The sequence below is a fragment of the Centruroides vittatus genome, unplaced genomic scaffold (genome assembly GCF_030686945.1).
Source record: "Centruroides vittatus isolate TY-2023 unplaced genomic scaffold, ASM3068694v2 contig_1168, whole genome shotgun sequence".
Taxonomy (NCBI): Eukaryota; Metazoa; Arthropoda; class Arachnida; order Scorpiones; family Buthidae; genus Centruroides; species Centruroides vittatus.
In genome coordinates, this window is record NW_027120749.1 from 2,171,665 (window position 1) to 2,194,996 (window position 23,332).

A 23,332-nucleotide genomic window follows, 5' to 3' on the forward strand; every position below is an offset into this window, starting at 1 on the left:
CTCCACATAATCCGTCCTCACCCTCTCCTCCCTCAAACGAAACCACTTAATTTTCTTCATCTGTGTATTTCCAATTTTCCTATGCATTCTTGACTTCATGTCTATGCACATCAACCGATGTTGCGCCGATACCTGATCTGTTGGTATAACCTTACAATTTATCACCGTCCCAAGGTGCTCTCGTCTAGTGAGGATTAGTCAATCTGCGAACTATGAGGCCCACTGTTGAAAGTTATCAGATGACTTTCCCACTTGGTGAAAAACGAATTCACAATCACCAGGTCGAAAGCCACAGCGAAACCCAATATACTCTCCCCCTCTTGATTGAGTTCCCCAACCCCATGGCCTCCATGGACCCTTTCATAGCCCATGTTCCGCCCCCCTATGTGCCCATTGAAGTCGCCTCCCACAATTACTCTCTCCCCTCCTTCCAGTGTCCTCATTTCTTCATCCAATTCATTCCAAAAACACTCTTTCTCCACTGTTGCACATCCTACCTGGGGTGCGTGCACACTAAACACCACAAGTAGATCATCTCCAAAACTCAGCCTCATTTGCATCATCCTATCACCTCTTCTGTACACCTCTAGTACCTCGCTCCTCCACCTGCCAGCCACCACTATTCCAACCCCATTTCTTCCATTCCTGTTTGCACTGCTATAAAACAATTTACATCCATCTCCAAGTTCCTTCGCCTTATCTCCCCTCCACCTCGTTTCCTGCACGCACAGGACATCAATCCTCCTTCTCCGCATCATATTCACCACTTCCATTCCTCTTCCCGTCATACTTCCCACATTCAGTGTTCCCACTCTCAACACCTTTTCCTCAAGTAGGGCTTGCTTCCTTAACCTCATCTGCCCCTGGTGAGGTAGCCCTTGCCCACTTTTCGCAGCTTTAGGGCGATCTAGCTGCGCGTCGCCTACAGGGTACGCCCTAGCTCTCTTTCTATCACAGTTTCTGAGACTCATCATGTAGTTTTGGCAAGATGTTTTACGGCCGGATGCCCTTCCTGACACCAACCCTCCTCCTTTACCCGGGCTTGGTACAACTATATCAATAAGTTACAAATTCTGAAAGTTTATGTAAAATGAAGTGCATTTAATATACGGTTTATTATTCTGCCACTTACAGATCTCCAGTTGCGTTAAAGTGAAATTACTTTTTTTTTTGACGTATCATCCGTCACACAATTTTTCTACTGTACTCTTCCGTAAAGTCGTATTTACGTAAAAAATTAAACATTAAAAAACCATCAGAATTACGGTTATTACAATATTTTAAACAAATTGGCTTCTTCCTCCTAAACACTAATAATATCCATTGAAAACAAATATAAAAATCTTTTCCGAAACAGACTTCAAATCTGCGACTTAGATTATTATTATTATTATTTTAATACAGTAGTAGAATTTGAAGAATATTTTTGGTATTAATTCATTACGAATACAAATTATACTTCTCTTATTGTATTTTAAAACTTTTATATAAATTATGTTTTAGTTTACGTTTTATATTACATTAATAAACAGCAAAACTTCGATCATAGTAGGAATATATTTATAACCAATCAAAAAGTGGTAGGTTTACTGTATATATAAATTAAAATAATACAATACATTTTGATTTAAAAAACAATTATTAAATCATCACTAGTTACATTATCAATTTTATATCAAAACCAGATTCATATTAAATATATTATTACTGAAAGTAGCAATATATCTAAATAATTATCAGCCACTGTAAACTTACTATTGAATAAGAACACGTCATCGAATTAGAAGCCTATATCACTACCACCAAAAAATTTAACTGAAAACCACTCATTTCGGAGAACAAAACACCAGTTATGACCTCCATAGTGTGATGAACTGAGCTATTCTATCGGTTACAAAGAATGTCGTGGGTAGATTAGAACGGACATTAAAAGCAAATGGGATGGGGGACTCTCCCTTTCGTCGAAGACCAACTTTCGATGAACGGACAAAACTGTTTGGTAATTGTCTGTTCCTGCTACGTTCTTGTCAATAAACGCAGTATGGAGAAGCGCTAATGATAATATTACTTTCCCGGCTGTTATATATATAATATAACAGTCAGTGGCGGTCGGTCAAAAAATGACCCCAAGATCTTTACATTTTTCGACTCAGGACACCTTGAAACGTCGAGAAATGAAAAAAAAAAAAAAAAACGGGTAATTGTATTTATGGATTGGATTTTAGTGTGGAGGGCTCTTTCAAGCTTAATAAATCTTGTGTTTTTTGTCGAAAATTTCTGAAATTTTGGACGGATGTTTGTATATTACGGGAATTGATGCTACTAAATTTTGGTGATGACTTGTGAGCACTAAGATTGATGTCCTATGGTGGTGTAATAAGTCTAGCGCCAATTTTAGTCTCACAAGTCATTAAGATAACTAGACAAGAAGCGTATCAGAATAAATTTCGGTGGTTAAAAGTTGAGGGGATGGGGAGATAAAGAGGGGTCGTGTGTATCTCCAGTAGGGTTAGTTAGACTTAATAGCGAGGTTGAGACCGAAGTTTTAAACGCGGAAACGTGTACGTCGGATGTTCAGCGTCGCTTTCCTGTAAGCCTAGAAGTTTGACAATGGTGTTTGGGATGTCGAGCATGTTTCCACTGACTTTCCAAACACCATTGTCAAACTTCTAGGCTTACAGGAAAGCGGTGCTGAACGTCCGATGTACACGTTTTCACGTTTAAAACTTCGGCCTCAACTCGTTATTAACAAGTTTACTCGTTAGCGTTTACAATTTTTCATAAAAACTATCCCTACCCTGAAAATTAAGCTTTTTGCCATTTTATAATAGTTAAAAATATAAACAATTTTTTAATAAAATATGACATCAGATAGCGCCACCAAATCTTGCCGGGAAAGTTAAGCAACATTATTCTATTGGTTTCATACTTTCAGCGATATGATAAAAAAATAGCTCTGTGTGATATTGTTAAACGCAGATGTGGGGTGAATATACAAGAATTGCGAGTAGATCGACTGGGTAATTTTAGATAAAACCAGTGAGTGCTTAATAAATCATTAAAATACAGTCAAACCTGTTTTTATGCGCTCTTTTTAAGTGCGATTTTTATTTGTGCGATTTTTTTAATGCGAATTTTTAATTTGAGTCTCTTATGCTACAGAGATGGGAGGGAAGGAGAGCAAGGAGAAGCACATTACAACAGTTTTCCGTATGTTTATTGAAAGATTAACTTTATTGAATTTAAGTTGATTTAAATCTAATTATAGAGCATCCGGATTGTGATTTAATAAATTTAATATCGTCTGCATAAGTCACAACCTTAGAATTTAAATTGCCGATATATGCGGAGAAAAGTATACCAGTTAAGATCGAGCCTTTTTGTATACGAAAATTACAAGAATGAATAGTCGACTATCTTAAACTTATATTTTCTGGATAAAATGTAGTTACGTAGCCAGGAATGTATTGCTGGGTCGATGTCGAAAAGGTTTCTTATGGTGCTTAAAAGAGTGCTAGGAATTACGGAATCGAAGGTTTGACTCAGATCGATATAGGCAACATAAGTTGAGCTTTTTTTTCAAAATTTTCCAGTATGAAATCAGTTGTATCTATTAAATTAGTACTTGTAGAGTGGTTATGACTTCCATAATGTTGTATCGGCTTTAATTTTGTTGTAATAAGAAAATACATGCTATGAAAAATGCATATTTCAAAAATTTTTAGTATATCAGATGAAACTGATATGGGCTGGAAAGTATTTTTATCTTTTTTTAGGAATTGGGAAGATAGTTGTTCAAAACAATGGCATCTGTCCACTAACAGTTCATATATATATTTCTGTTCTTTTAAATTAAAATATTTCAAAAAACTTTCCATGAAAAAATAGAATTAATATTTCTTTATTGTTAGATCGTTTTAAGAGATTAGTTTAATTTATCAACCTATAAATCTCAGTGATATAATTAGAACCTTCGTGGGAGAATAATAAAAGAGCGAAGAATTTCTGAAAATAGAATTTTCAATTCAAGCAAACAAGAATTCTTTTTCCTTTTTCTTTACTCTTTAATCTAAGAAGTTAAATCTTCATAAGTTTTAAAATAGTTTTAAAATTTTCTGGAATTCAATTAATATAAAATTATCTCGAGAGTTAAACAACTTTCATATCAATAGTCATCTCTCACTATATAACAAAAGATTGGTTAAAAACAATTTCAAATGTTACCATCTACGTAATCAATAATTCTAAGTCCTAAAATCACAATTATATTCATACGCATATTAAAATATTCATACTTTTTAATTAAAAATTAAGCAGTAATATACGAAAAAAACTTTAAATTTCTCATAAAGTATTTTTCTTAAATTTTCAATATTTTGAATATTTATGAGAAAAAAAAAATCGCCCAAGAGACCTGATCATGTTGAAATTATAATAGTTTTAATTCTTTTAGATAAATTCATCAGCCATTGTTTGAAATTAATTTCAACATCCTTAACTAGTTATTCCTTGAATGATTCTTACGAATTCCCAAGATTAAAATTAACGTTTCCCCCCCCTAATAAAATAAGGATTTCGATGTTACTGATACAATCCGATAACCTATCTTTTTAATTAAATATTTCCATCACTTTTTAGTAGTATTTCTTATATAACGAATGACTTTCTATATTATATATCAACACATCAAAAGACTACTATTTATGTAATGACGATTTGAAATATTCAGTGGCTAATCGAGATGCGATCAAGCATGAGAAATGTTACTTTTATTTTCCATATAATTTCGTATTACATAACAAAAACGAAAACGCAAACTTTAATTTTTATGTTCCTTCAATTTCAATTCTAGTTTTATTTCTTATCCTCTTTTAAACCGCGGTATTTAATAAGTAAATTATAATGCATTATTATTGACTGCAATTTTCAAACTGTAGATCTTTACATTTCCACTGTTATCCTTCTGTCTATCCTTAGTTAATTTCGAGAACGAAGTTAGAGGTAAATCGAGATCAGATATGGAAAGCTTAGGGGCCGATTAACTGTATACGAACTTCCGGTCTGAATGAAGTCACGTGATTTTTTAAATTAAAATTCAGCCTGGTATTGCGAAGATGTCAATACCGTATTTTACGGACTATAAGACGCACCTGAATTTTGGAGGCAATTTTTCGAAGAAAAAAGTGCGTCTTACAGTCCGTAAAATACGGTAATTTACGTTCGATATCGCTTTTTTCCTCGATTTTCATAAAAACTGCAAAGATCGGCTTTATTTGAACGAAAATGAAAATTTATATTATTATAATTTTACTTTAAGTTATATTCCATAACAGCCAGGAAAGTATGATAATCGTCAGATTTTGACACCTTTTTGGTTATTTATTTATTTATTTAATTTTGCGTCGACGTTTTGATACTCACAAGGAACCCTGAAATGTAGAAAAGAACCTTCACATACACACAATTTTTTGTGTGCATGTATGTGGGCGTTTATTCTGCATTATATCTCAAAACTGGATGAGCCAAAAATTTTGAAATTCGCTAGGGTTATTTCTATATATAGGACATTGATGCCGCCAAATTTTGATGATTAAAGATCAAAGGATGGGAAGGGTCACATGTCATATCGCGAATGACAATTTTACTCGTTATTGGCATTTACAACTTTTTAAAAACTCGTCTCTACCCTCAAAATTAAGCCTTTTGCCTTTTTGTAATATAAAAATTATTTTTAAAAAAATAAAATCTCATAACAGATAACACCACACACAATTTTAAGTTTGAACTAATGTGTCTTAGTGTATTTTACACTTAAAAATATCTATATATTTAGCATAGTTCAACAAAATTACTCCTAAGCTTTTCTTATTACAGTATTTAAATTTCATAGTACTGTATAATTGAAAATTATTGGACTCCCTAATGGTCCCTTTAACCTCCTGTTCCAGTGCCAGCAAGGTCGCGCAAGTCTGTCAGTTTTTTAAAAAACTTTTTCCCCAACTATTGATATGACTAAATATAGATAAACAACTTTAGTCAAATTTATTGTGTTAATAAACTCTACCAGAATTTTCATATTTTAATTCATTACTACTAGCTTCTTTGAATCATCATTCGTCATTCAACATTACAACTCCTTGCCAAGAAATTAGAATATTCCATCCAAGCATGTGTTGAGCAATGAAATAGATTGTAATTTAAAGTTTTGTATTTATATTATGAGTTATTACGCTTTTCATTTATTAGGAGCGTAGAAAAAGTTTGCAAGAAAAACAATAACGATTATTTTATTAGATACAACACATGTTGACTATAACAAAAAAAATTAGAATATTTACTTTTCTCTGACAAAAAATAGAAAATTGAAATGTAATCTGAATAGCGATAAACAAGAGATAGATACTCATTATACTTCTTAGGAAATGAATTATTCTTCACCATGTAAAACGTGACGTAAAATTTATGCAAATACAGTGGTAAAAAAATGGAGATAACAATGAAGTAATTGCTCTATCTATTTTCAAAACATGGGTATGAAAAAACAGCTGATTTATCTATGGAAAAGATATTCTTGTACTTCATAAAAGTTACCAAAATTCACAATATCAAAGACAACATTGTGAATATTGTCTAAAATTAGAAGAAAATTCGAAATTCAAACATTAAAATTAATCTGTATGATTACAAAATTGCAATTTTTACTTTTAGTTGAATTGTTTTACTTGACTATCTCTATCTATCCCATTTATGCTTTTTGGTATAAAATTATACGTGTTTTTTCACCAGCAAATAAAAAAAACCATATACTTACTATTGTGTTTCTGTAGGAATCACGCAAGTGTACAATTGAAATTAATATAAAAATCGCTAACTTACATCAATTACAAAACTAATTCCTTCTTTATAATAAGAACAGTAGCATTTAAAACTATGAACAGTGTAAATACCATACCTAAAACAGCAATCTACATAATTTGTTCCTAAGTCGATTATTACATTAAATACAACAGCGAGAGATATCATCCAGAATTTGTAATGTCTTTAGAAATATGCTATTGCTATCATGTCACAATAATTGAATGTGTTAAAGATGGCCATTTCTAAAACCACAGTTGCTATGCGAAAATCGAATTTATGAAAACAAAATCACACACCTTTCATAAATAACAGGTGAACTCTCGCTTTGCTTTTCTCATTAACTTCTTTTTGATTTAATGAATAGTCATAAATCCTTAATTCCTTTTGTAGCAAAGAATACGTTTAGTTTCTTAAATCTTCCACTTCTCAAACAATATTAACACCATCTTCTATATATTTGATAATCCTCACCGTAATAAAATCCATTAAAGATCAAAATGAATGCAACTACTGAAAAAATATGTTTTAAACTTAACGTTAAAGACATCTTTTCATGATGTCTCATACATTAGTTCGTATACATTAGAATTGCAAAGGAAGTTGTCTCGCACGCATCTATATGGCCTCTTTCCGAGCGTTCCACTAAACAGAAGTTAAAATATTGGACTATGGTGTAACTGAAATCAGGGTTCAATCAATAGTCAACTCCCCAAAGTATCACAGGTCGAATTCTTGGCTATCAGTCTTAAGTCTGTCTACGCAATGTCTATTGTATGAAATTCTAAATATGCGTATATGCAATGTTATCAAGGACATGCGCTACGAAGTATCTTTTGAAGCACCATGTGGCACGTGACATGAGATAAGAATTTTCTTTTTGAATTTATATAGGATTCAAAAACATTTTAAAAATACAATATGTATACATTTATTTCCAGTTTTATTTCGTATTCACATTCATACGATGTTATAAATTTTAATACGGTTCAAACTTGGTAAAAGAGATTGCATTAGATTTCGAACTGCTCTAAAACTTTTAAATTTCTACATTGAACTGTTTTCAAGGCCTTCCTTCTAATAAACTTGGAGAATCGAACGGACAAAAAGGTACTAAGCGTTTTATTTTTACTCGTTAAAAAATTACAAAGAATTAAATTAGATAAAAATCATTCAAAATTAAAAATTTATCTGTTTATTTCAAATACAGGTATACTTCACCTTACGTCAGTAATTGGTTCCAGGAGAGGCGACGTAAGTCGAAAAACGATGCGAGTCGAATTTATTTTGGAACCTCGCTTAATGAGTAACTCGCACAACGATTATTTTGCATAACAAGCAAAACAAATTGTAAAAATTTGCCTCGCTTAACTAGCGATGTTTCGCATAACGAATGATGATAAGAGGGGAAGTCCCGAATTGTGTGCATGCTGTGTTTAGAACTCGTTCCACTAGCATCTTAGTGTCGCTTGTGATCATATATTTTTCCAAACTTGTGTTCACACATATTACTTATAAACATCAACAACCATAGCCCGTTATATAATAAACACGCCAAACGGTATGCCAAATTTTTGGGTCTTTAAATTTAATGGCCGATTCCAAATTAAATTTTAGAAATGTCTGAATTAAAAATTAACTATTTATAATTATTAAATTTAACACGAGATGAAAACATAACTGCCTACCTCTAGCCAAATTAATTAATTTCTAATATTTAATTATATTACTTCACATAACCTTCACATAACCCAAGAATTTGGCATATCGTTTGGAGTGCTTATCAAACATATTAGCTGTGATTTTTGTTTTTGTTTCTGCAAATCGAATTCTCATTCCAGGATGGTTCATTCCGCGCTAGAAGAAATGATGATGATGATTCACGCTCCTTAACAGTGTATATTGTACAATTTTTTTTTTTGAATAAACGTTATACATAAAACATTTGAGCAATTTTTCGGCGTGGAACGCATTATCGTATTTTACATTAATTTCTATGGGAAAATTGTTTCGCTTAACGAGTGCTTTGCATTACGAGTAAGATTCTGGAACGAATTATGCTCGTTAAGCGAGGTTCCACTGTACTTGTCTTCGAATTTACTTGTCACTAGGCTAAACCACAAATTACCATTCCCACTTCTATATTTTATTTATAAATGCATTTTTAATAATATATGCTTAATAAGAATCTATTTTAAGCTTACAAACAAATAAATTTTAGTTTTTATTATAGTACAAAAAAATTAATCTAAATTTATGAATACATGTACTGTACGTACCGTACAATACATACTTGTAAATGTACTGTACAGTACATGTTTACAATTTGGTGATGTTTACAGTACATCGCGGACTCTTTATTTGTGAATGTAGTTTCTCTAAGACATTATAAAATAAGATGATTTTTTAAGGTTAAATAACAAATACAGTTATTAAAATTATTTTGCGATAGTAGAAAAAACTAATTTATGTTAAATTTACCAATATCCAGTGGCGCCGACGACGACGACACCAAACGGTAGATATTAGAACTACGGTTGAAAACGCCAATAATAAGCACTTAAAGACCGCTAAATAAGACGACAATACAGAATCACAGATGTTTTCATGTTTCGTTCTTTAGGATTTATGATGATTATATTAACATTTACTGTAAATGTACATATTTTAATATGATTTTATGTGATTTAACGCTTTTCTAGTGATATTACGACTTCAATATTTGTGGCGGATGGATGTAAACTCGAATAAAATGACATAAACTTGATTTTTATTTTTCCATATACTTTTTTGACAAACGACGTATAACGACGTTCTCGAAACGACGTAACTCGAGGTATACCTATACTTTTATACTGTATGTTCACTTTGGAACGCAATCTATATATATAATCGAGACGAGTTGATAATAATAATAATAATAATAATAATCAGCGCAGAGCCCAAACGGTTAGGAGTTGAAAGTTGAAATTTGGTACGCAGTTAGGGTATGTTAAGAGAACGCACACTAAGAAGGGATTTTTCGAAATTCCTCCCCACGGGGGAGAGGGACAGGATTAAGTCTTAACACTTCCATCAACAATGGAAGTGTTAAGTAACAATGGAAGTGTGAAGTAATAATGGAAGTGTCAACAATGGAAGTGTTAACAATGGAAGTGTTACGTAACAATGAAAATGTTAAGAGCCCAAACGGTTAAGAGTTGAAAGTTCAAATTTGGTACATAGTTATGGTACGTCACAAAAACGCACACTAAGAAGGGATTTTTCGAAATTTCTCCCCACGGGGAGAGGGACAGGATTAAGGCTTAACACTTCCATCCACAATGGAAGTGTTAAGTATCAATAGAAGTGTTAAGTAACAATGGAGAACAAGAGAAAGCGACGTGCAAGATTCACGGGCGCTGGGGGGGGGGGAAGAGTAATATGTTAGAACATATTTGATTTTCAAATTTAAACAGATTGATTCGGTTTTTCTCGACCCTTCTTCTTTAGAACATTCGATGAAAATCGAACGATATAATCAGAACACGTCGTGAAAATCGAACAATATTACAATATTCGATTTTCAAATTCGACCTTTCATTAGAAATATTTAGTTTGTTGATGAAATTACTCGTTTTCTTCTGTGACTATAACGTAATAATATTAATCTTCGCTATCATTACTTTTGCCCGAGCAACGCCGGGCCTATCTGCTAGTTTAATATAATACAAATAAATCGACATTATTAAATATACGGTAATCCTAATTAAAGGGGCTCAGAGTTTCGTGTAGAAATAACTAATAGGTAATGGTTACTTGTTCAAAGTGTACGCTCTCCTGTGAACGAAACAACAATGCTAGTTCGGCATCAGAGGAGGAGAGCTGAGGATTTTCTCCAGGCTCGAGAAAACTTTAGTAGTTGCTATTCGTATAAATTAATGTTATTTTTACTAACAAAAATAAAATCTTTAAAACTACTTTTTATTGATAAAACACATTTTAATAAATGAAAAACATAGAAACAAAAACAATGGATAAGGTTGTATATAGTAATTTTCAACAAGAGAAATCTTAGAATACTGCAGCAATCTATTCTTGAAGATGAGATTAATAAAAATTAATTTTATTCACTTGTGTAATTTTTTAATTTTTTATGATAATTGTCAGTTTTTTTATACTTTCAAGTTAATATTTTCTAGGATAAAGAACGAAAATGATAATAGTAAGAGTACAAAATGAATAATTTTGCACTCTTATTATAAATTGATCTGTAAAAACTTAAGTAATTACACAAGGCAGAAAATGATTAACTCATTTCATTAAAAATTAATCTAAGTAATATATTTATGAACAAATTAGTTATCGTTAAATTTGTTACTAAACTAATTACTTTAAGAATTTTTAATGAAAAATTTATATTAAAAAAATTATCTGAAAATAATTTACAAACCATAAACGTTAAAAAATTGCTATTTTAGAGTTAAAGATAAAAATTCAAAAATTATAATAGTATTTACACACATTTTTTAATAATACATAAATGTCTTGCTTTAAATTTATGTCCGTAGGAAAAAGCAATTTCATCCTATCAAGATTATTGATGTAATAAAATTAATACATCAATATTTGTATTAGAACTACGTATGCCAATAATTTTAGAGAATGTCCCACATAAAAAATTTTACTGGAGTCTGCAGCTGCATAAGCAAAGACTGAAGTTGCAGTATGCTATAAAACTTATGTAGCCGATTAGATACTCGGAAGAATAGTCTTCGATATACGTACTTTAGCAACGATAATGGAAACAATTTATAAAACATTCATTCCTTACCTGTAAAGTTTAGAAGGCTGTACCATTGGCTTAGCCTTTGAAGAGAAGTAAGAAGAGATAGGGAGGGGGTGAAGAAGGGGTAAGAAAGATAGGAAAGTGTGAAGTGAGATCAATTTATAAAACAGTAAAAACAGTTCCAATGCTAAACGTTCAAAACTACATTAATAATTTGAGATACAAATGAGGTAAAATCAATATATATGAAATCGACTTTCATTTAAACAGATTGATTCGGTTTTTCTCGACCCTTCTTCTTTAGAATATTCGATGAAAATCGAACGATATAATCAGAACACGTCGTGAAAATCGAACAATATTACAATATTCAATTTTCAAATTCGACCTTTCATTAGAAATATTTAGTTTGTTGATGAAATTACTCTTTTTCTTCTGTGACTATAACGTAATAATATTAATCTTCGCTATCATTACTTTTGCCCGAGCAACGCTGGGCAAAAGGACGTACTTAAAAAAAAAAGTTTTACCGTGTATTAACTTTAATACAATTAGAATATGGGAAATTTTTAGCAGTGTATTTAATTAATGAGTCGTGGTTTACTTTCCGTTCAGTGATTGAAACAATATGCTATATATTTGAAACGCAATTTTAGTGACTTTTCGATTTACGCCCGTTTTACGCCAATCTTGGAACAGAAAGTGGAGGTTAACTGTATTTGTATAATACCTACTACACATGCACACAATACATGTACGTTAATAATTGTTATATACAATTGTTCTATTGTTCTAATAGAAAATTCTGAATTACATAATTCAGAAATTTTTTTACTACTACTAGTATTTCTAAAACTCAAAAAATAATTTTAAGTTTAAGTTTGTTTTTTATCACTTAACACGTAAATTTATTTGTAAACTACAATAAATAAAAAATTCAAATTTATTACATGCTATACTACGAAATTTTAATCTATATAAATGAGGATGTTTGTTTGTTCGCTATATACTCCTAGGCCGTTCGACCAATTGCTACGAAACTCGGCAGTTACGTTTACATACTTCTAACTTAGATAATGCCGTACACCCCACCCCGAAACGTCTATTAAATTTCTATCTAAATTCTATTTGCTGATGTACACGGAGCGTCATCTATTGGCAAAAATTTAACAAAATAATAAACTAAATATAATTCGTACAAGAAAGGATATTTTTTCAAATATATATATATATATATTATATTCACTTAATTACTGTGACAATGATATAACGCGAAATAGATGCGCTATATCATTGTCCCACAACAACTTGTAGCACATAGCACTTGCCTGCGTGGAATCGAAAGTGTTATCCTGTGTAAAGTCTATAGTAAGTATATAAGTACTGTATTTAATTTTCCACATCTAATGACTCAGATTTTTTCAGTCATTAGATGTGGAAAATAGGAGTCGTTCAAAGAGTAAACCGAATAAATATTGTACGCGCATATATAATATTTAATATTGTTTAACTATTTAGTAAACATTTAAAAATGAAGTTAACATTTAAATATTTTTACTATCATTTTTAAAACTTTACAAATATAAACGAGCAATTATTTATTGTGACATCGTCACAATGCCAAGCTGCAATTTTTAATTTATTTAATTTAATATATATGTTACAGTCAAAACCCGTTTTTAGTTAGAACGCGTTTTAACTAGTTGAAACTAGTTTATACTGGATGTCTTTGTTAAAACCCGTTTTGTCTAGTTAAAACTAGTTTTAACTCAAATTCATTTTTGACTAGCAGTAAATTCTAGTTTTAACTAGACAAAACGAGTTTTAACAAAGACATCCAGTATAAACTAGTTTCAACTAGTTAAAACGCATCCTAACTAAAAACTGGTTTTGACTGCAACATATAGAGTGATTCGGGGTAAGATGGTAAGCGGGGGAAGATGCCTACTTTTTGATATTTTCAAATGGTGACATCAGATATTGTCATGTGTTTGTATGATGAATTGTTGGACCAATATTGAGTGCGGAAAGCTGTAGTTGGCTACCGTTACCTCATTTTCTACATCTGAGAAGAATAAAAGCAAGATAAGAACGAAGTTTTTGTTGTGAAATGTTTCTAGAATAATTTTAAAACTAAAAGTTAAAATAGAATTTATTAAAAATTGCGGAATTAATGTGTGACATAGTTAAGGTGCTAAAGTTCCCATTGTGAGCTACCGCCAATCCTGATCAGACATGCTAGAACACGTACAACGTAGGCATCTTACCCTGACAAATGGAAAAGGTGCCACTTTTTTCATGGGGTAACATGCCTATTTTTTGTTAATTGAATTCCAATATGCCTATTTTTAATAAATTTTTGTTTTCTCGTTTTATTGCAAGATAGCATAGAAATTATATAAGAACTTCTCAAAAAGGTTTTTGGACTGAAAAGAGCTTTCAGCTAGCTATAGAGCACCTTAGAACGGGCAGAAACTTAACAATACTTATACTATGCTGTTATACTTACTATGAAGTACTTTGTACTACATATTCAATAAATTAAGTTTGGTTAAGATAGTCGAAAATTAATTTTATGCAATTATATTTGTTATCTTACCCTAATGGCATTTGGCATCTCACCCGGATACTTATGGTGAGATGCCTAAAATGCCAGACAGTAAAAAAGTTGTCATTGCAAACACAATATACAATTATTTTTCATATACTTGAAAGTTTTTATTTGAAAAACATGCTCAAGAATATGATATTTTCGTTAGAAGCCTCCAAAACCCAAATTATCTCTATAATTTCCTTCATAAGCATAATGTTAGGCATCTTCCCCCGAATCACTATACATAACTTTATTTCTCCCAAACGTATTTATGTAGCTAAAATTAGTTTTAACTAATGTTAAAAGTTAAAACTAGTTTTATCTAAAATCAAAACATGTATAGCAGTAAATTATCTAGACAAAACGGGTTTTGTCTAGTTAAAACTAAATTTACTGCTAGTCAAAAATGAATTTGAGTTAAAACTAGTTTTAACTAGACAAAACGGGTTTTAACAAAGACATCCAGTATAAACTAGTTTCAACTAGTTAAAACGCGTTCTAACTAAAAACGGGTTTTGACTAACATATATACTCTCCATCTCAAATTAATAGTGGTTTTTCCCTGTAAATCATATTTTTCCTTTAACAATGGAGTCGTGCCTGTCATCTATCTAACACCTTTCAGTGACAATTTCTGAATTAAAGTAACATGTCTTTCAGTTTGCATCAAAAGTTCATATATCAGGGCCTCATGCCCCAAAGATTTTCACATCTGGTCTCGTCTTTCTTCTATCTAACTCAGTTATCGAGATTAAGAAAAGACATTCTGACGAACAACAATGGGAATTTATAGATCTACAATTTTTCAAATTGCAGCCCATTAAAATGTATTAAAAAATAATGTAGTGAGTCAAAAAGTTCTTGAATCTTTTCCGTTCCCCAAATACTGAAGATATATTGACTTTGTTAACATAGTTACATAGAAAGTTGTGCATGAAGAATCGGATGGGATGTCTTGGGAAGTAAAATTTTACTCCTCTTATTCCTCATAAATTTAAAGTTGCAAAATGCAGTCCTAAATAGATTTATCTGAATCCAAAAAATAATTTTAAAATAATTAAATAATCATCTTTAACTTTGACATTGAAACTTTTATGTTATCTCTGCTCATTAAAAATCTACAACATAAGTTAACTTGAAATGATTTTCGAGGTCAACAAGATGTCCCACCTGATTCTCCAGGCATAACTTCCTATGTAACTAACCACATTAACATAATATATCTTCAGCAGTTTTGGAATAAACAGGGGAAAAGGATTTTTGACTCACCCTATATATACTTAAGGGAATCAATGGAAAAGGTTTTTTAAAAGAGGTCAGTCAATACATTAAAAAGGTTGGAAATTCCTGTTATAAGTGTATCACTGAAATAAACAGATCAAAAAAACACTGGAATATATATACTTTATTACATATTAATTATATACATACAGTGCAATCCAAAAGTTCTAGCACTATTAATTAAACCACTATTCTAGTAAAATATGTACAGTACTGTACCACCCAATGTTCTAATTAAGCAATAGCAACTATTGCCTATCTAACCATAAGGTGATGTTAATCAGAAACTTGCAAATTTTAATGTATAGTATAACTGTATAACTGTGTTTTGTTGCTACATCAAGGATTTGAAAAGTGAACAGCACACTGCAATTAAATTTTATTTTAAAGCGAATCTTTCTATTATAGAAACCCTAAAACTAGTACAAAAAGACAATTGATAATGAGGTTTTAAACCAGTCTAATATTCCACACCAAAGTTGAAATTTCAAAGATCAGGCATCAAATTGGTATTTATCAGTTTTTTTTACTCACAAAGCAAAGCACACAAAGAATTAATACCAGAATGAAGAAGAATGAATTCAAAGTTTTATAAAGTAGAACTGAATTGTCATCCAAAAACATATTCAACATTCTCTGGCATTCATTCCCAAGATTTTTTCTGTTGGATGATAACATACCATCTCATAAAGCTGCAAGCATGCATCAACTTTTGATACAAAAAGTGAATCCCTACTCCTTATTACCCCCCTTACCAGATTTGTACTCTCCAGACTATTTTCTACTCCCAAGTTAAAACTTTTTAGATGATGAAAACATCCACAATTTGTGGATGTTTGATGATGATGATGATGTAAAAGTTGTGGCTGATAAATTAAAGACAATTGGGAGAAGAGAAATTTTCCGTGTTCTCCAAAAATTGTAAGACAACTAAAGTTGCATATATGCCAATGGATCATGCTTTAAATATGCTAGGATCTTTTGTTGAGTTTAGATCTCTAATCGAATAATTGTCTTAAACGAGAATTATTTGATTAGCGATCTCTCACAAAAAACTATAATTTGAGTGATTATAATGATCTGGACTGGACTCTGGTCATGTTCTATTTGTTCAACTGACCTGAAGAAAATGATAACCTCTAATCTCGTGACCACCCAAAAGGAAACCTGTTTGGATTACTGGTAGTTAGGTATTCCACAATTTTTATCTCTAATGAATTTTATGTAATTTTAAGTTATGCTTAAACATAACAAATTAGAGAAAACTATTCAGTAATTCCAAATGGGCCACAATAGATATTGGAGTTGCCTTAAAAATACACTCAAAAGTGCCATAAACTGTAAACAAGCTTGTAATCATTCTGTGAACATACTCTTGAATATAACAGGAAATTTAGGACCATAGAAAAATTTGAGATAATCAAAATCCTGACTTCAAAGTTAACAAGGTTCTATTGAATTTATAGTCATTGCAAAACATAAGGCATTTTGAAACTGTACACAATTAAACTTGAAAGTGAAATTTGAAGGGATTTACTGGTATACTGGGAATAAATACTGATTCTCCTTGACCACATTCTACGAGAATTGTTACATCTATTATATTTTTGAGGCAAACTGACTTTTAAACATTTATAGTTTTAACACATTTCTGTTCCTCAGCAACATGACTGCAAAACCTACTTTTAAAAGATCTTCATATTCAGGGACTTGAGGTAATCAGAAAGTTAAAAAACTCAATAGGATAATGGTCAACTTCATCCTCATTTAGATTCACCTCTCATTTCTCTGAAAATCTATCTGCAAAATTATTCCAGAGCCAAAAAAAAGTAATAATAGCATTGTTTGGAAATGGAACATCTAATTTTTAACACTTTAGAGAATGATAAAGAGAAGACAATCCTTGGATACAGGGGCAAATCCAGGAGGTGCAGAGGGTGCATACACACCTCCCTAAAATCATAAGTAGAAGAAAGAGTTTCCATGGTTGAACTACAGTACAAAGGATATCAATGTCGACATGAAGTGCACCCCCGTAAATGAAATTTCTGGATCCACCCCTTTACCCACAACAAAATAAATAATTCCATAATTTAATATAATTTTACTCTAAATTAGAACAAATTTATGGTAGATTCTTCTCATTCATCTTTGACAAAGTATACTGTATGAGGAGATGAAAAAAAATAATAAATTCTAAAAAAAAATAAATAAAGAAATAAATCAGCAAACAAGTTGCTCAACTTTCCCAGCAACATTTAAAATTTTGATGGCATAATCTGGTATTATATTTTATTTTAAAAACTTTTTATATTTTTAACTATTATAAAATGGCAAAGACCTTAATTTTGATGGTAGGCACAAGTTTTATAAAACATTGTAAATGCTAATAACAAGCAAAATCATCATTAACTCCGACTCTACTGGAGATACACGACCCCATTTATCTCCCCACCCTTTCGATCTTTAACCACCAAAATTTAATAGCCTCAACCATTGGCGTAGCCAGAGTTTTGTTATGGGGGGCCTAGTAGAGGCTGTAATTTTCTGGGGAGGGGCACCAGGTTAACTGGGGAGGGGCACCAGGTTAACTGGGGGGGGCCGTGCCCACCCATGCCCCTTCCTGGCTACGCCCATGGCATCAACCCCGCCTAATACACAAACCTCCCTGCAAAATTTAGAAATTTTTGCTGAAAAGCACAGGAGTTATTAAGCTTCAAAGAGGGAGAACAAAATCGTGCCCCCCCCACACATTAACATCTATATATACAGAAATTATCCCCAAATGTTTTTTGCATTTCTTGACGTTTCAAGGTGTCCTAAGTCCAAAAATGAAAAAATCTGGGGGGGATCATTTTTTGCCAGATCACCATACTGTATAACAGCCGAGAAAATAATATTCAAACTTTGCCAGTGAGCACAGCTAAATATGTAGGAGTTTCATAAAAATTCTCATAAAATTTCAATATCTGTTACTTATTGAAAATGTTGATGCATGCATGTTTAATAATGCTACATGGACCAGGACTTAATCATACTATATCAAAATATATTTTAAAAAAATGCTTTTAAGAAATAATGTGACTTATGACCCAAATCAGAAGTTTGTATATAGTTAGTTGGGGTCTTCTGTCTCTAAGCTTTTCATATCTGGTCTCAGTTTTTCTATCTAACTCCATTCTCAAGGTTAAGGAACAACAACAGTGAGAATTATAGGTCTGCAATTTTTTCAAATTGCAGCCCAATAAATGCAATACCATATGCCAAAGATCAGGAAACCATGCTTTGACAGTTAAATGATTTCCTAAGATGAGAAAATCACATAGTAACCGATTGGAAGCTTGACCCATTAAAAAGATTTGATTGAATTAGACTGACAGTATAAGGCAATGCAACACATGGGCAATCAATGCTTCCTGTGAGGCCTTTATGGGAAACCAGCCTCTTCATTAGATATTAGACATGAAGAAACCCAAGAAAACTCCACATGGCCAGCTTGTTGGTAAAGGTGAAATCTGCAACTAACTACCAGTGTTCAGTAATTTTGCTCATTTGGTTACTGGTGGACCTAAAAAGCAACACTACATGTAAAAAGTTTATATCCAAAATGATATGTAACTAGGAAAAGTGTTGACACAAACAAAAATCACCTTTGTAATCCTAGCATCGTATTTATTAAAATTAATAACATTCTATTTTAATAAATACATTGCTAGGATTACAAAGGTGATTTTTGTTTGTGTAAAAAAGTTTGTTTTATTTTAAGTATAATTTTCTTTTATTGTAAACCATTGCTTCAAAGATATTAAAATAAAAAAAAACTCACATAAGCATCAATCATTTTTTATTTTAAGTCAATTTTATTACATTTGCCCCAAAAAAGTTGAACCTCTTGCCCTGAAAGTATAATTCCAATCCCATCTAGTAGAAAAGCCAATATTAAAAACCTATTATTACCATAAAAAGAACAAAGATTGAATAAATGATTAGAAGTACTGGAAGTTTTGCAACAATCTTTCTACAAAATGTGTTTTTATTTCTCAGCCTTTGCATTTCACAATCAGTAATTACTAGTTATCCAGTCTATAATGTAAAGTTGCAAGTATGCTGTAGCTTTTCCAAGACTATCCTGAATACACAAGTAAAGTTTCATAGCAATCTGTTCATTTGTTCTCACATGATATTCAAACAGAAAAACAAGTGTTCAATTTTTAGAGCAGTTTTTTATATAAATTTTTTAGTACTTTTATGTTCTTGTTATATATTTTATCTTAGTTTTAGTTTATTTTTACTAATAACTTTCATTTCTCCCTATTAAATGAAGAGATCTAATTTTTTTTCCCAGTAATTATCTTAAATAATAAATAAATATATCTTTAATAAAAACTGATTAAATGAAGATTGATATTTTATTTCAAATGTTAAAAGATTTTTAAAAATTACAATAAATTTACAAATCATGTTACATTATTATTTCAAATTACTTGAGAATATAAAAAGATAATTTTACATCAGAAATTCCTCATTTTTAACAAAATTAGAAATGAAATTTTATACATATTTTTTTCATTTAGTAGAAAATTATAAAATAAACTTTATATTTTAAATTATATTTTTGTGCAAATTCATATTATGCAAATCAAATGTTGGATAGAGATCAAGAACTTCACAGTCTATTTAAATTTTCAATCTCTAAATACAGTGATACCATATACTTCAAACGCCTCAGAGTTCAAATACTAAATTCGACAAAAATTTGTCTCAGAGTTCAAACTGTGAATGCTGTAAAAAACAAAAAAAGTGTGCTCAAAGTGTAAACGTAATCTGTTGTGCACCCAAGTCATCTCTTGCTCTCACATTACACTCATATGTTTTCAGTGCTTCTTTTTCACTTTATTTTTGATGTGTTTGGTTATATATATATACATATATATATATATATAGCTTTTGGGCAGCCCATACATTTTGTATCCTTAGTTCAAAATTTCCTGAACGGGACTTTTTAAACCACATTTGACATGTTCAAAGTTTAGGAACATCTTTCCCATACACAATACAATTTTAATTTTTTTTTTCTGTTTACAGTTTTATGGTGTTATATCCTTTCCAAAACCCAAAGAATAATATGTCTGATATGTTTTTTATCTGAAGACATTTTAGATTACTCAACAAAATATATAGTTTAAAATAATCTAAACAAAGAAACAAAGAATATATCTCACATTAGCAATATTAAATTTTACAATTATTATAATTAAATCACATATCTATGTAAAGTAACGACAACTGTTAAAAATATGCAAAAAACTTTGTTAAACCCAATGTAACCTTTACTTATTAACCATGGCATCCTAGAAGTGTATGTAGGGTCTAAGAGGAAGGTTGAGGTGAAAAAGGAAGTTACCAAGAGATACACGTGTGGCGGATCAGAGCAGTATCATTGAATAATGCACAATTTTCATTTGATTATACTGTATTTACGTATTTTATTTATTGTTTTCGTGTTTTAACTTATTATCAGGGCATTTAATTGTGTTATTTTTACCTTAAATTAAGTATTTTTGTTGTTTCGAGTTTATCGAAACGGGTGTTGTTTAGGGTCTTTGGAATGGATTAATTCACTTTCTAATGAGACAAACTGATTCGGAGTTCGAACATCCTCCTGGAATGAATTAAATTCGAAGTACAGGCACCACTGTATTAATTATAGCGAATAAAACAAAACTTTGTATCGTGTTACAAGTAACATATAGTACCAAGCTTCCTATATACATTTATTTATTTCTATATTTATATGAAACTATAAAAGTTCAAACGTGTATAATCTTCAGAACAGGTTAGACTAATTATTAAATATAATAAATTAGTTTATAGAATACTGGATTTTCATGTAAAATACAGTTTCAAAAACAAAAAGTCTCATAATACCGTATATAAATACATTTCAATCAAATACGTACAGTTTAAGGATTTTACTTGATATTATATATCGTATAAATACTAAATCGTTTAGAAAATACAAATGAAACACATTACCTTTTCTCGATAGATAATTGGCAATTTTTAAATTTCCGACAACACTCTTATCGCTATCCATAAACCACGTGGTCGTTTTACTTTGAACAAGGTTTCCCGGGTCCCCCAGAGCGGTAGGCTGCCACCTTGACCGCTCGGCCATCCGGCCGTCGTCTTTTACACCCTAGAATTTTTTAAAAATTTCTAAGATAATCTAATTTATGTGAACAATTTACGGTTAATGTTACCCTTGGTGGCAAGTCTTTTTAAATTGTTGTAAAAAAAAGTAATAAATTTTAGTGAGACAAATACATTACGTTTTAAAATAAGTTATAAATTTATCAACGTCTCGTGAAAAAAGAAACAATAAATTCGTTGATACATTTGTATTTTTAAATTTAAATGGACAGATTTACAGCGTAAAATTGAATCATGGGCTCGAGCAACATAGTATACCTATTACCTGGGGTAGTAATACTATTAAGTTATTAAAAATAACACTTTAGATTCGTTATATTTCTTTATGTTTGGGCTTTTGGGCCCGGATATCTGTTACCCCAGTCACCTCGGAAATTACGCCACTGTTTACCATTCAACAAGTGATAAACAATACTTGATTAATGTTACCCTAGGTATACAAAATGGTGGCTCGTCTCTGATTCCAGCAAGGAAACAGGGGATACAGGTTCTAACCTAACCTAACCGACGGCCGGATGGCCGAGCGGTCAAGGTGGCAGCCTGCCGCTCTGGGGGACCCGGGATCGAATCCGAACGGGTCGAAAATCCCCAGGAATTTTTCGGGGGGTGGTCCGTTCGGATATGTCGGGCCCCGTCCCTCACCACCCGGTCGCCCCATTGTGGGCCTGGCCGAACCCATAATGGGCCTTCTAAAAGAGGCCCTCTTAGTGCCCACAGGGCGGAAAGAGTTAAAAAAAAAAAAAAAAAACCTAACCTAACCTATTGTAATAAATTACCCTTATTGTAATAATTTGTTTGCTAATAATTATGGTAATTTATTAGAATAGATTAGGTTAGGTTAGAACGTGCGTCCCCACTGTTTCCTTGCTGGAATCAGAGACGAGCCGCCATTGTGTATACCTAGGGTAACATTAACCCAATACTTTATTCTTATTAGCACTTTTTAAAACTACTTCATTTAAAAAGCTTTTGTTTTAGTATATCTATAAAACAAAACAGTTAAATGACTTTGTATCTTCATTTAAAAAGCCCTAGTAAATTTCCTAGAATTTTTAAACTCTAAATGTACCCTAAAACTTTTCAATCAACCCTAAATCTAGAGTCAAAAACTCCAAGGTGGCAACCTACAGTTCTGGGGTATCTGGGATCGGATCCGGATGGATGAAAAAACTTCCAGGAATTTTTTGGGGTGGTCCATCCGGATACATCGTGCCCCATCCCTCTCCATCTGGAAAAATACACAATAGACTTGCTATTAAAAAAAGGGTCCTCTTAGTGCCGATAGAGCAGAAACAGCTTTTTTTTTTTTTTTTTTTTTTTTTGTAACTCTTTCTGCCCAATGGGCACTAAGATGGCCTCTTATAGCAAGCCCATTATGGGTTCGGCTAGGCCCACAATGGAGCGGCCGGGTGGCGAGGGATGGGGACCGACATATCTGGACGGACCACCCCCCGAAAAATTCCTGGGGATTTTTCGACCCGTCCGGATTTTATACCGGATCCCCCAGGGCGGCAGGCTGCTAACCTTGACCGCTCGGCCATCCGGTCGCTTTAAGCAGAAACAGTTTAAAAAAGGTCATCATCTGCTAAGACAAGACAATAACTTTTTTAATTATAAAATTA

The 23,332-nt window shown here is 31.8% G+C and overlaps 1 protein-coding gene across 1 annotated transcript in view; it reads right to left on the reverse strand.

The window, feature by feature from the left end:
• The window catches only part of LOC136981894 (glycerol-3-phosphate acyltransferase 1, mitochondrial-like), a 65,554-nt gene extending 43,929 nt beyond the window's left edge, over positions 1-21,625 (reverse strand). Inside the window, exon 1 of the mRNA XM_067278287.1 lies at positions 21,534-21,625. The gene's annotated coding sequence lies outside the window, so the exon portion shown is untranslated. The remainder of the gene's footprint in view (positions 1-21,533) is intronic.
• Between the last annotated feature and the right edge of the window lie 1,707 nt (positions 21,626-23,332).